The sequence below is a fragment of the Lutjanus erythropterus genome, chromosome 11 (genome assembly GCF_056507025.1).
Source record: "Lutjanus erythropterus isolate fLutEry1 chromosome 11, fLutEry1.hap2, whole genome shotgun sequence".
In the NCBI taxonomy this organism is placed as follows: Eukaryota; Metazoa; Chordata; class Actinopteri; order Lutjaniformes; family Lutjanidae; genus Lutjanus; species Lutjanus erythropterus.
In genome coordinates, this window is record NC_139327.1 from 17,599,564 (window position 1) to 17,613,701 (window position 14,138).

The 14,138-nt window shown below is 40.4% G+C and overlaps 1 protein-coding gene across 8 annotated transcripts in view; it reads left to right on the plus strand.

Annotated features, from left to right (window-relative positions):
• Positions 1–225: 225 nt before the first annotated feature.
• Positions 226–14,138, plus strand: part of sipa1 (signal-induced proliferation-associated 1) — a 52,598-nt gene continuing 38,685 nt past the window's right edge. For 6 of the 8 annotated variants that reach the window (XM_084731062.1, XM_084731066.1, XM_084731069.1 and 3 more), the window contains exon 1: positions 226–412. The gene's annotated coding sequence lies outside the window, so the exon portion shown is untranslated. Of the gene's footprint in view, positions 413–2,080; positions 2,407–14,138 lie in introns of those variants that run through there. The other 2 variants (XM_084731067.1, XM_084731063.1) reach the window with 2 other exon arrangements.

A 14,138-nucleotide genomic window follows, 5' to 3' on the forward strand; every position in this document is an offset into this window, starting at 1 on the left:
TTTTCAGAATACAACAATCCTGACCACTGTAGGAAGCATCGAACTCCAAAAAGACCTGGTGACCACGCAGTGTGGACACACATACTGTCTGAGGTGCGCTTGTTTTGAAGAAAACTGTTCAACAACAATCAACTGGTGCCTCTGTTTTTATTTTTCTTATCTCCTCAAGACACACACACCACCAGCAACGCAGGCTGCCTCTCCTCTCGTCTCCTCCCCGCCCCCAACCCCAGACCAGAGCCACTGACCTGGTAACACACGCAGCCATATGGTACGGCCGGGACGACACTCCATACAGTAATTAGGGGGATGGTGCCGGACACTTCGTGGCTCTGCTGCGGCGGTGATGTAGGTTAAGCAGCAGGATTCCTCTCCTCTCCTTTCCTGAACATCATGAAATCAAAACTCACAGGTAGGAATGTGTGTGTTTTTTAAAGATGGTGTAGGTGAGTTATGTTGTCGCACTCCTGCACTCTCATTGTCTAGAAGCAGGTTGATTGTTTGTTATGGTCTCGACCCTCCGGTGACTACGTTTGGGGAGTACACAGAGGTCTCTACAAATAAACACACTGTCACACACACAAACACACACACACACTGCCATTTTCACCTTTGCCCCCGAGTCTGTTTTGGAGCCTCTATCTCTCTTGTGCAGAAATGTCCGTTTTGGCACAGAAGAATGAGACTTTAAATGAACACAAGTGTCTCTTTTCATCAGTATATTAGTAAAAGAAAGTTTGATAGGTTGATCTTGATGTGACATCACATCTGCCACATTTCTGGTTGTGCATTTCACGTTATTATAGTACAGTCACACTCCAGGAAGTTACGATCACAATAATTAATGCAAATCATCCAATCCCTGAGAATTGTCCAATCACCAAATCTTTTCCACAAATTTGACAAATCATCTTAGCCTCCCAGGAGCATTTATTTTTTCCAGTAAACAACTCAAGGTTTGTCATTGTTACCGACATTTATCGATGCTCTTTGCACCTTTATATTTTATAATTTTGTGCTTGCTGTTTTGAGTTTGAGCTCTAAAAAGATTTTGCTTCTTTGTGGGATTCCTCCCCAGTTGCATGTCTTCACTGACAAATAAAACATATTTTGTTAGACGGTTGAGCAAGCTTAGTACCCCTGTTGGAGCCTCAGCTTGTTTATGTTAAGAGGAAAACCTAATTTTGAAGATGGTTAAGAGATGATGTTGGTGGACATGTAAAAGCCTCATACAGGCCAGTCACATATTAACTTAGCTAATGTTAGCAAAACGAAGCTCACTCATGATTTATGTAGATTAGCTAGTTAGCTAGAATTTTGCTGAGTCCTTGATTCAGCACATTTTAAAATTTAAATTGAAAATCAAACACATAAATCTCTCATCTTGGCTGTTGTCTAAGTAACCAAATCAAAATGTGCTTTATTTGTAACTGACGGTGTGCGCCTCGAGTCGGTTCACTGAGACGTACATGTATGCCGTTTGTGTGGATGACTGCTATGATTGGTGGAAGACAGGTTGACTGGTCAAATTTGCAGAAAAGTTGCTGTGATTAGACAAAATTGCAAGGCTGTGCAGAATTCGCAGGGATTGGTTGAATTTATGTTGTGATCACAACACTGCAACTTCCTAGAAGAACCGACTAGAGCAAGTTGCTTTTGATTTTTTATTAATTGTACAAGAAAATAGCAATTTTTTGTGTAATTTTCACTTGCTGCTGCAATTTCATTGCAAAAACTGCCTAAAAACGTTGCAACATGCATCATATTTTTTTTAGAAAAGCTGTTTTGAAATCAGGCATTTGAGGCTGCAACTATCTTGGAAGGACTGTTTGATCTTGAGTCTTTGATTCACCACATTTTAAAATTTGAATTTCATTTTAAGACACAGTGAGCTCTCCTCCTCTTGGCTGCTGCTCTCCGTCGCTGCCTTCAACCTCTCTCTGACAAGGAGATGAGGACAGGGGGGAGGAGTGTGTGTGTGTGTGTGTGTGTGCAAAGAGAGAGAGAGGGAGAGAGAGAGAGAGAGAGAGAGGAGGAGAAAGAGGGGGTTGGCTTTAGTGGTGATGTGAATGGAATAGAATCAGCGCGAGAAGAGAGGCAGAAAGAGGGGAGGAGGACGGCACAAATCAACCTGCCTCTTGACTTTAACAACAGAATAGAGCGGAGCCGGCAGACGCAGCAGCAGCAGAGATCGGGGGAAGTGTGTGTGTGTGTGCCTGTACTGCTGCTTTATTTTTATTTTTGGAGAGAGGAAGAGAACGGCAGACAGACAGGAGGAACTGAAGGAGGAGGAGAAGCGTGGAGATAGATAGCAGAAAAATGCTGTCATGGGGAGAGAAGGGGAGGGAGTCGGCAGAGAGGAACAGGATGAAACAAGGCAGGGTCGAGCAGAGCTGAAATGTGGAGGTAAGCCTTTTTTTTTTCTCGTTTCTGTGTCGAGATAACGGAGAATTCACGTTTAGCCTCCCTGTGTGTCCTCTTTTCTGATGATAATGAATTCAGATGTGTGTGTGTGTGAGTGTGTGTGTGTGTGCCACATACCTCTGTACAGGCATGTTCTCACACACTCACAGAGACAATGTATGAGACCAATATGAAATAACGGCTTGGCATTACCATCTCTGCCTCTCTGCTCATTCTCCTGTTGTCAGCTCTCTCTTTAAAAATGCATTTCACTCAGTGAGCTAAGGCGCCCTTATTACACGCGACATTGTGGGTTTGAATCCAGCAACCTTTGTCGCATTTCATCCCCCCCCCCCCCCCCCCCCCCCCACCACCACCTCAGCTTCCCCTCCTCCCCCTCCTCTCCCGACACTAACCCCCCATCATCTTTCCTGTCTCCGTCTCTCCATTGTGCGCTCTCCATCGTCTTAAAAATCAGTGTTGTGACATTGTGAAGACTGCGAAACCTTTGCTGTAGAGCACCGTGCGGCTTCAGGACTCAGAGATGAGGGCAAGGTGGAGGGGAGGGAGGAGGAGAGGAGGGGAGGTAAGGATGGAGGGACACTGAGAGAATGAGAGGAAGAAGATGCAGGAACAAAAAAGAGGAGGATTTTTTTTTTTGTTCTAGATGCATCATCTCAGTGTGCGGCGTGTGTGCAGGAGGGTTTGTGTAACACTGCTGCATGTGATGTGCACACAACAATGATGGAATGGAGAAGCAGAATTGGGGTGTTGTTTTCAAGGTGGCAGAGAAAATGAGGGATGCAGGAGTCAGGCCCCTCCTCACCCTCCTCCCCTGTACTCTCTAATTTAGGATGGGGCTGTGTGTTTACGAGACGTTAGGGTTTCAGGGGGATGGATGAGGCTGTTGAAGGGAAAGAAAGGCAGGGATGGATGGAGAGCTGGAGGGTGGTGGTGGTGGTGGTGGTGGTGGTGGTGGAGGGGGGAGAGGGAGACAAGCAGCAGCAGCTTACATAAGCCAGTGCACTCAAAGGACGGGCCATTTAATTTACATTGAGCCGCATGGACTGTGGTTCACATTAGCATTTTCAACAATAAAATGCAGCTCGACCTGATGTGATGGGAGGAAGGACGTGCTGTGACTTGGTGGTATTGTGTTGGTGTTTCTGGTGGCGAGACTGGCAGCAGGAGGGTGTGTGGTGTTTTTCATCAGGGTCAACTTTGAATGCAGGGCTGTTAGGTGTGTTTTACTGTACCTGCAGTTATTCTCTACGGTAAATGATCAGTGTGTCCGCATGAAACACACTAACAGTGTGCAGGATTTTCATCTAACTCAGCTGCTGCTTGACTTTTGTTCTGCTGCCTTCATCCACCGCACTGCATTTACAGTATAGAGCAAAATAGTAAATTCTATCAAACAGTAGCTGTGCCTTCATCCACAGTACCTGTGTATTATTTGATTGAGCAGGTGCACAGAACCAAATTTAATTTAAAAGCAGACTAATACCAGAATGACTGAAGCCACTGTGCCCCCTGTACGCTCTTAGAAATAAGGGTTCCATAATGATTTTTCCTGAAGGGCTGACGTTTTACCAAGAACCAGTTTGCTTCTGAAGAACCCTTTTTTGAAGAAAGGGTTTGTAAACCATTCTTTCTTAGACTAAGGGTTCCATTACAAACCCTTTTAATCCAAAGAGGAAAGAGTTCTGAAAGAGGGAGTTCTTCAAAGATTGTTGAATTCTGTCACCATGGATTTGCCAAAGATTCTTTGTACCATAATACAAAAAGGTTCTCATAAGAACCCCCTGGGTGGGTTCTAGATAAAACCCTTTGAATACAAAAGGGTGCCTGGGGGGATTCTAGATAAAATCCTAGGAATATAAAAAGGTTCTCGGTAGAAGTAGGTTGTTGGCATCCCAAGAGCCCATTCCACCAAAATAAACTGTGGTTCTTGAACCTGTTCCGCTCAAAATCCTTGGAACCATTGTAATCAAAGGTGTCATCAACAGAGGATGTTGAACAATAAACTGTAGACTATGACATGCTCACTTTAGTTCCCAAGAAAATCCTGTCATTCCCAGCAAGGAACCAACTTCTCATGTTCTAATCTAGTTCATTGTTTGTGTAAATATTTGGAATTCTTCAAAATTGGGTGCTTGAACCAGATTGGTGCTGTTTCTATGTTGGTGTAAAAGTGCCTTTAGAAGGTGGAAAGGTTCTGGATAGAACAACCAAACAGGGTTCTGAGTGGAACCATTACACCACAGAGGGGTTCTCTGTAAAATCTCAGGGGGTTCTGGGTGAAACCTTTCACAAACTTTATTGATGCCTTGCTGGTAAAATTCACACGTTACAGCAGATCAAGAGTCAAACAGAGGTAAAACAAAAGTAAGTGATAACTAAAAATAAAAATAAAATAGACAAGAAACTTAAATAAATTAAATTAAAGAGCATTATATGCACCATCACTTGTACAGATCTATGGATAAATTTATGGGATAATCACACACATTGTAATACACATGTGGTGTGTGGCATAATACTAATGAAAAACGTGTAAAGAAGTGCACAGATATTAAAGATATTGTATGTGTGCCAATATAAGTGTATATATAATAACTGATAAATATATAGAAAGATAAAGTATACAGTAAAATATAGAAATAAAAATGATTCAATGACTTGTCCTCTCTCCTGAAGATACGTCTTCTCAGTCCAACTGATGTAAATTCACTCTGTTGGGAGAGTAGCTCAGCAATTAGCACCAGTTGTTTTCATTGTTTTTCATAATCAGATCACCTAAAACAATTACACTTATGACAATTACGTGTCTGCCTGCTGTTACAGCTTTGTGTGTGAGTGTTGATGAGAGATAAGGGTTGTTCCGATGACAATACCAGTATCTCAAAATGCCTCTGATACTGCCTAAATACTGGAACGAGTATCGGCGAGCGAGTAAGTCCATGCACTGATTCAATACCAAAATAATTTATTAAACTCTGAAATGGGACCCTGCTACTTCATAGCTGTGTCCCATATTTCCCTCCCAGAATGTCGACATTATGTTCCATAGTAGTGGTTACTATACTTATTCTGGCATGGCCCTCTTCAGAAGCCTGAGAAAGGTTCATGGTCCCCACCAAACAATTATTATCAATCATTAGTAATGACTGGGGAAGCAACTGATTTAAAAAAAACCACACACACACACACACATTCGATTTGAATTTTAGTGAAGTAAAGGTCAGCATAATATCATCAGCCAGCCCCAGTTTGGGAATTAATGTTGTATGGCTTTCATTCTCCGTATGTATTTGTTCAGGTTTACAAAGAGTTTAACCTGAGTCAGCAATCATATCACATCCATGCCAACATTCAGAGTTCAGGTATCAGAATCAGTACTGGGAAGAATAAATAGTATCATCTCTAATTAATTAATTTGAAAAGTTGGAACCAAAGAAGAAATCAATTATCAAAATTGTTGAAATTGATTAACTGACTAATTGTTTCTGCTCCAGTTTGGATTCTGTGACATCTGGGATATGAGCACATTTTGGAGTCCGGACACATTTGACACTCTTGACACTTGACGATCAGTCCTCATGAAGTTTCCGCATGAAAGTATCAGGACTCAGTCTGTTGTTCTTCAGCGCAGCAGCAGTCGAACCGGAGGCGACACAATTATTTGACACGTTTAATATGTGAAACTCTGAACAAATCCAAAAAGACTCCTATAAACTGAAACTTTTTTTTGTCAGAGCTCAAAGATATAAATGGAAGCGTCCATAACAAAAAAAAAAATAGCACACATGCACAAGGGTTCAGGGTTTTTTTTAGTGTGATCATTTACAACCGAGGGGTGTCTTCTTCCCCTGTGAGAGGCTCCTTCTGTGGGACTCGTACTATTCCAGGCTGAGTAGGAGGGGAGCAGAGTCAGAGGAGACTCTTGAATCGATCGGCCTACTTTTATTTCCTGCACCAAACAAGAGCCAGGAGAGCTTGACTGTATACATGTGTGTGTCGTGTTGTGCATTCAGATTCGGTTCTTATTGTCTAACAGAGAGGTAATGCCATTAAAATAATCCCTAAATCCTTCTTCTGCCTCTGTTTATGCCAACCATAACCTCTGACTTCAGAAAGCATCATCGCCGCTGTGAAAGCAAACCATAAAAAGGATTGTAGAGGAGAGCCGTGTTTTCATTGTTTGCCCTTTCAAACGCAGGTGGAGAAGTGAATAACCTTACTCTGAATAATGATGATGACTGTTTGTTAGCAGCATCGCACAACTGTGCAGAAGGATTGAGTCACTGTCAGTGCTGTTGCATCAGGCCGACATCTCCAGGTGCTGTTTGTCTGCCAGGATTTCAACTTTAGCTCACGCTGTTTGTCCTGCACAATACATTGACTCCTTAAAATGACTCCCTCTGCAAAAAGCCGACAACAGTCAACAATCAGTTGTCTTCACATGACAGTGTGAGCAAAATACAGGCTAAAAATTACCTTTAAAGGTACTTTCAGTGTGTCTGTATATGTATATTTGATCAAAACATTTGTCCAAAATCTAGCACTGATATGAGCAAAGTGACTTTTGTGCTCAGTCATTCAAATTTAGATGAACATGTTGCGAGGTTACCAGGCAGATTTTGCTCTGCTCTGAGTCAGCAACGTATCATTCCTCTCATTTGGAGCCATTTTGCATGGCTACACCCCGGCAGGCTCCCTGTGGGGGCTCAGCGAGGAAGGCAGTTGGACAGGCGGAGCCTTCTCCTTGTCGGATGGCAGGATGCTGGCAGCGTGTAAGCCACTGGGTGGATCCTCTTAGCTCGCACTCGCTGTTGTCACCTGCCCCCCCTTTGGTCACTGGTCTTAATGGAAGATCAGGCCTCACCGGTTTTGTCTGAGGCAGTTGCCCTTTTTTAGCCGTCCAGTGGCACAGTTATGAAAGAGCATACTTAAAGAAAAAAAAAGTGACGTAAGACTAGACAGTAGAGATTAGGGCTGAACAATTAATAGAAATTTTATAAAAATCACAATAAAGTCTACTGTAATTTTCAAATCACAGGAGGCACAATATTTGTTAAAGGTGAAATTTGTGTCAAAATACAATTTTAAATCAAACATGTTCATGCTGCAGAGATGTCCTGTCCCACCCATCATGTGTACAGACTTAATAAAACACATTTGTTTGGTACAGATCCCCACAAAAATCTGTTATTCCATTCATTCTCAATTACTATATCATTCACAATAATCAGAATTAGATATTTTTTCAACACTGTCCCGCTTTAGTAGAGATACATTAGTTTAACAAATATTTGTTGCGATTTTTATCATTTAGGGAATCAATTCTCAGTAAGTACAAAATTGCTGTTATCTTTTTCAGGGTCACTGTAGGTCCCTAAATAGTCCTGAAATGTCTTAAATTCACATTTAGTGATATAAGGCCTTAAAACGTATTAAATAGATTTAGATTCTGTTTGGGAAGATCTGAAATATTTAAGTATTGAATGGTGTAATGGAGGTCTGAAAAGGTTGAATTCAAATGCCTCTGTTATCCTGTTACAGCTCTATAGGTTTTTGCTGTTAAATGTTTTTGGACAAACATTCTTCTTCTAATTCAACCAGTTATTGTCATTTTGCCTCACTTAAAATTTGACTTGGCAATATGCATTTACTTTGATGTTTAGTATTATTGCAAAAGTGGCGTTAAATTTAATTAATCAGTGCATTAAAAAGTGTCATTTTAACTTGCTGATTAGAGACTGATCGATATGGGATTTTTGAGACTGATACTGATTTTAAAGGAGGAAAATTCACAGATTACCAGTATGGTGGCTGGCATAGTGAGTTTTTGAGCTTGAATGAATTGTGCACCAAAAAAGTTTTGCATCTATATGACTATGCAAAGGTAGTCATAAGGCTCCTTTTTGGTTTTTGTTAAATATTCTCAAACATAAATAATTGTCAATTGTCAATCACATCTAGAAGTTTACACAAAGATAATAAAGAATAAATGAAAAAATAAAGAGCTAAATAATCATCAACACTGTTTAGTATCAGTTTTAATATTGCCAGTCCATTAGGGGCAGGTTGTAAAACAAGAAGCATAGCGTCTCAGGATTTACACTCGCCAGGGAGCTTCTCTAATGAGTGTTCTCTGTTTAGCTAATTCTGCATTATATGTTCTGTAAGAAAAAGTTTTCATGTTGTTCCATATCAGAAAACATGCATGTCAATACCTGTCCATATCAGGCCTGTATCAGCCAGCCGATCTTTTGGTCGGGCTGTATCGCTGACACATGTAGACGCCCTGTTTCTGAAATGTCCCTGAGTGGTTTCGCAACACCGACTGTCTGCACAAAACAATTATGTTGAATTTTTAAACGCACACAAAGGAATAATAGTCTTTAATATCTCACAAAATCCATCAGCTGTGTGAGTGTGAACTCAGGGATGAACAAAGAAATAGGTGTTTCAAGTATAAAGAACATAATCATAATTGATGAATGATGTTTTAGACCTAGTTAAATAATTGATCTGGTAATAGTTTGGATGATTATTTCACTTTCTACAGGGAGAAAAAGAGAGAGAATAAGAAATTGAGCCAGGGATTTCTAACAACAAAACCCTGATGTAATCGTCCCAAAATATGTGGAAGCTGCTGCCTTCATGAGGCATTATTTATGTAAGCATCTGCTGTGAATACTATTGCTTATAACTGTTATATTTAGACAGCCCACGTTTGTAAAAAATCCCCGCAATATATATACGCCGCGTTTGCATGTTGTAAAATAAAATCCATTGGAGCTTATTGTCCTTAATCACAATGTCCCTCTCAGTTATGTCATACATACATTAAACCATTAAGCGGTGCAGCAGCGGCTCCTTCTCATTGTTCTCATTGCTATTACAGGAGAAGTGCACTCGAGGGTATTCAGAGCCACTGAAAGCAGACCAGGACCGACCATTCACGCTCGCACCATGTCACTTCATCTCTTATACTTGGCAGATAGAGATCAAAAAGACAGAAAACATCCCGCACTGTGAGAGAAGAAAAAAAATACCCTTGTGAGGACATAGTCTATTCTCAGACAATAATGTTTAAAATATATTAGATTATCAGAGTATTTGTTTTTGACTGAAGGGTGTCTTCGTTCTGTCACAGCTGTGAGGAGGAAGTTACAACCTCAACTGTTTCATTTACATGCTGAAGGAAACGCTAATGAAGAAGTGAGAGGGGAGAGCAGATACCTTTCAGTCCTGTGCTGTCTGTCTGCACTCTTAGAAATAAAGGTGCTAACTACAACTATATAGCCCTTTTTGGTTCCTGGTAGAACCTTTTATAAAGGTATCACTTGGAACCCCATCAGACAGTTACACCTAGAACACAACATAAAGGGTTATACCTAGAACCATCTGCGAAAGGTTACAACCAGAACCCCCCCTATGAGAAGTTCTACGAGGACCCTTCTATGGTGTAATGGTTCCACCCAGATCCCTCTCTGGGGTTTCTATCCAGAATCTGTCCACCTTCTAAGGAAGCCAACAAGAACCCACCCAGGGGGTTCTATCAAGAACCTTTTTATATCTCGAGGGTTGTATCTAGCACCCATTTGTCCAGGGGATTCTACAAAGAATCCTTTAATAGTCCAAGTGTTTTATCTAGAACCCATCCAGGAGATTCTGCTGAGAACCTTTTTATATTCCACGTGTTTTATCATCCCAACAACCCTTCTATATTTTAAGGGCTTTATCTTGTACCCACAAACCCAGGGGTCTTCTACCAAGAAACCTTTTTCTATTTTTAAGGTTTTATCTAGAGTACATCTGGGGGTTTCTACCGAGAATTCTTTTATGTTGTGGTACAAAGAACCCTTGACAAAACGCGTTATTTGGGTGAAAAGGGTTCTAAATGGAACCTTTAGTCTTGCAAAGAACACTTGACAAAGCCATTCTTCGAATAAGGCTCGAACCTCAGCCCTTCAGGTAGAACCCTTATTTCCAAGAGTGTTCCCTTACAAGCAGACACCACACAGCAGAAACCGACTGAGAGATGTGACCTCAGTGGCTTCAGAGGGACGAGAGGCTGGAGGGGAAGACGAGGGGAGAGGTGTCTCACATTTGCTTTGAAATTAAGTCCTGCCACACTTCTCTTATTCTTGGCTATTTTTAATTAATGTGACACAAATATGTGCCTCGCAGTCACAGCACTTATGTGTCAATTTTATACCTTTATAGTGAAGAAAAAATAGCAGCAGAAATAATAACATTGGCTCAAGGCAGAGACTGATAAACTTAACAAGTGAGCAGGTTCCGTCTGTAATGGCTCAGTGAATCATCCCATGCAAGCTTTAGTGCACACTAGTAATTCACACGATGCATAGCAGCATCCTGCTGACGCATGTGATGTGCTCTCATAAAGCCACAGACCTACACAACCTGTTCCTTCTTGTGACCATAGCCCACCCCTCATAGCATCACGGATGTGATCCAGCCGCTGTCTGCATCATCATATTTAGCATATTGGTGCACGAGTTGGTTGTTTTTACTGTATGTAGGTCAGAAGGTGTAAATGACACAAGGCCACCAGGCAAGAGAGAGGCTGCAAACTGCAGCAAGTACTTGACTGTGATGTAAAGATGTAGGGTGAGCTCCATTAAATAGTGTATTAAAGGGATATTTTTTCCTATTAGACAATTAGGATTTTTTTGACCTTTTATTATTTGTAACTAGCAACACTTGGCAAAGGTGCAGGTTTTCATGCAGCTGCTTAGTTTTATTGGTACTAGCAGTGGATTTAACATTATATCACTACTGCCTGTCTCATTTTATAATTTATTGCAAATAAATGCATATAGTCATTTACATTTGCCTATATATGGGGATATTTATACTCACAGGCCACTTCAGTAGGTACACTTGTAGATGTAGATGTAGATTCTACTTTTATGGAGCTTCAAATTTTTAATTTTTCAACACTGTCAGAAAGGTAATAGTGTCTGAAATCACACCACCCATTCACTATGACCTTCTCCCTATCTAGATATTTCAATTAAGAGGACTATTAGCCAGTAAAACTACATTGGAAGGTTTAGACACAAAAAGTGCTCGTGTAGGTTCAAGAAAAGATCATGGCTGAGGTTCTCATAAGACCGTAAGGTACAGATACGACCCATCAAATCGTTAGCTAGCTAGTTAGATCTGATAACTAATGTTAAGAAAATGCTAACGTTAGCTAGCTACCTAATGTTTTGCTAACATAAGCTAACTTAAGATATAACTCTGTATGTCACTTTTACAGCACCATCTTTTAACTATCTGTAAAGTTTTGTTTTCTTTTCAATATACAGATGTCTAGCAAAAAGGGGCGGGACTTAGGAAGGGTGATGGTGTTATACTGGAGTGCATTACATTGAAATGTTTTCCTAGCACTCTCATATATATACGTGGTGTGGACAACATATGTAGAACCTGTCATTATAATGCAGTCAAATTCAACACGCTTGCAAACTACATCCTCAATAATAAACATGTAAAGTGTCAATCAAAACTGAACATTATTATCTCATAATAATTTATGGCAGAGTTGTTTTATAGAATCTCATTAGATTGTACAAGTGTGCATAATGAAGGGGCTGCTGAGTGTATATTTGTAGCATTTTTGCAATATATTTATTTTATATTATATTGTGCAACAAACGAAAAGAATAAATAGACATGGTATGAAAGAAAAAAATAATAATAACCCATAGCCTAAATGGGGAAAAATACCAAAAAACAACAGTCACCACATACAGACTCACTGATGGGAGACTTTACCAATGCCTGCGCTTGTGAAAGTCAACAAGAGTAAATATTTTATTTCTTTGAATAATGATAGCAATTTGTGTCCTCCAAGATCATAATGGACATAGGCTGAACCAGCATGTAAGTGTGATGGCAACCATTTATAAGTGGCCTCTCCCCACTGCAGCACCCTCAAATCATAAGAAACACTTATTTAGAGTAACTGCAGACAGCTTTCGAAGATTTGCTCCCATAAACAAAAGATTTCCAGCTGAGAAATGGGGATAAGTGTGGGTACTGTCGGGGCTGTAGCCATTTCATGGGCACTCAGCTGCATTTCAGCAGACAATAGGGACAGCGAGGAAGCGGAGGAGGTCAGCGTCTCTTCCTCTGAGAGTAGACAAGGTAGGGTAACAATTCAGAGTGCTATTAAAGCAATACTGGCAAATCTCTTTCCTCTGCCTCAGAGCTGGCTACACTGATGACGGAGGAGTAACAGTGAACTGAATCTCAACATAATAGATACAGTCATGAAGCTGAGGGTCAGTTCCTTTCCCTCACACGCCCACACACACACACACACACACACACACACACACACACACATACACACACACACGGCGGTCACAGAAGGACAGCTGCTCTTCCTGTCACTCTGTGCCACATGTATAAAGCTTTCATAGAGTCAGCAGAGGCACACAAAGACACACACACATGCACTCAAGCCATCTTACATTCAGGCCTTAAATCTCTCCCCGCCTGTCCCTCTGTCACACACACATGGCCTGCCACAAGGTGTATTTTCAGATACACAGGAAGTGGCAGCGCTCTGCCAGCACACAGTGTCGATGTCATGGCAAATAACATGTCAAACAATAGCGAGAGTTAGGTGCTTTCTTTCACTGTGGCAGAGCAGCACGTAGGTTATGTTCCAAACAATGGTGCTAAAATTTGTATTTTGAGAGTGCATCAGTTTTAGGTCGTGCTATTTATTACAAGAGGAAGTGAGGTTTTAATATGGACAATGCTATAGAAGGACCTCTTTTGAGCATACTTCCTCTTTGCATTTACTAAAGAGGGAGGTTCACTGATCATGCATCCGCCATGAGTAAAAAAATCATACAAAACAATATATAGATGCACTGTTTCAGCACTGTAAAAGAAACATACAGAAATGCTGTGTAAACAACTAATCTTATTAACTTAATGTAAATATACAAGTTTAATCAAATCAATTAGTTAATCAATCAATTAATTAAACTTGTTCATAATTTATTGCGAATAAATGCATCATATTGATTTACACATTCTTATATATGATGATATTTACACTCACTGGCCTCCTCATGTGTTGTGCAATCTACTGTGATCCAATACAACAACTGCTCTCATGTTTCCTGTACTTAGATATGCTATGTTGGTTGGGAGACCTATAAAAGCAACATATATACTCCTCTTAAGGCAGCTAATGTTTGCAAAATGTTAGCTAACTGGCTAGATAATTTCCATCAATAGTTAGCTAGCTAGTTACATCTGATAGCTAATGTTAACAAAATGCTAACTAACTAGATAGCTGATCTACGTCAGTTGTTAGCTAGCTAGCTACCTAATGTTTTGTTAACATTAACTAAGTTCAGATGTGACTGTATATGTTTTGCTTTTACAGGCGCCCGAGCAGTAACTTAAAAAGTCTAATGTTTGTTTTGGATCACTTCAGTGTCACTTGAAATGATGAGTTGAATGAATGTACTGTATAGAGTTTAATCAACTCATTAATTATTTTTAAATAACGTATCAGCATATTAACTGACTTTCCAGCATGAATTGTTTGAGAGTTAACATTGTTTGAGATTTAAAAAGCCTGGGACGCTTCTTTTTTACTTGAAAAGTTTATTTGTTTTGAATAATTACACAATCACATCAACTTGACTTTCCAGATTCAGTCAACT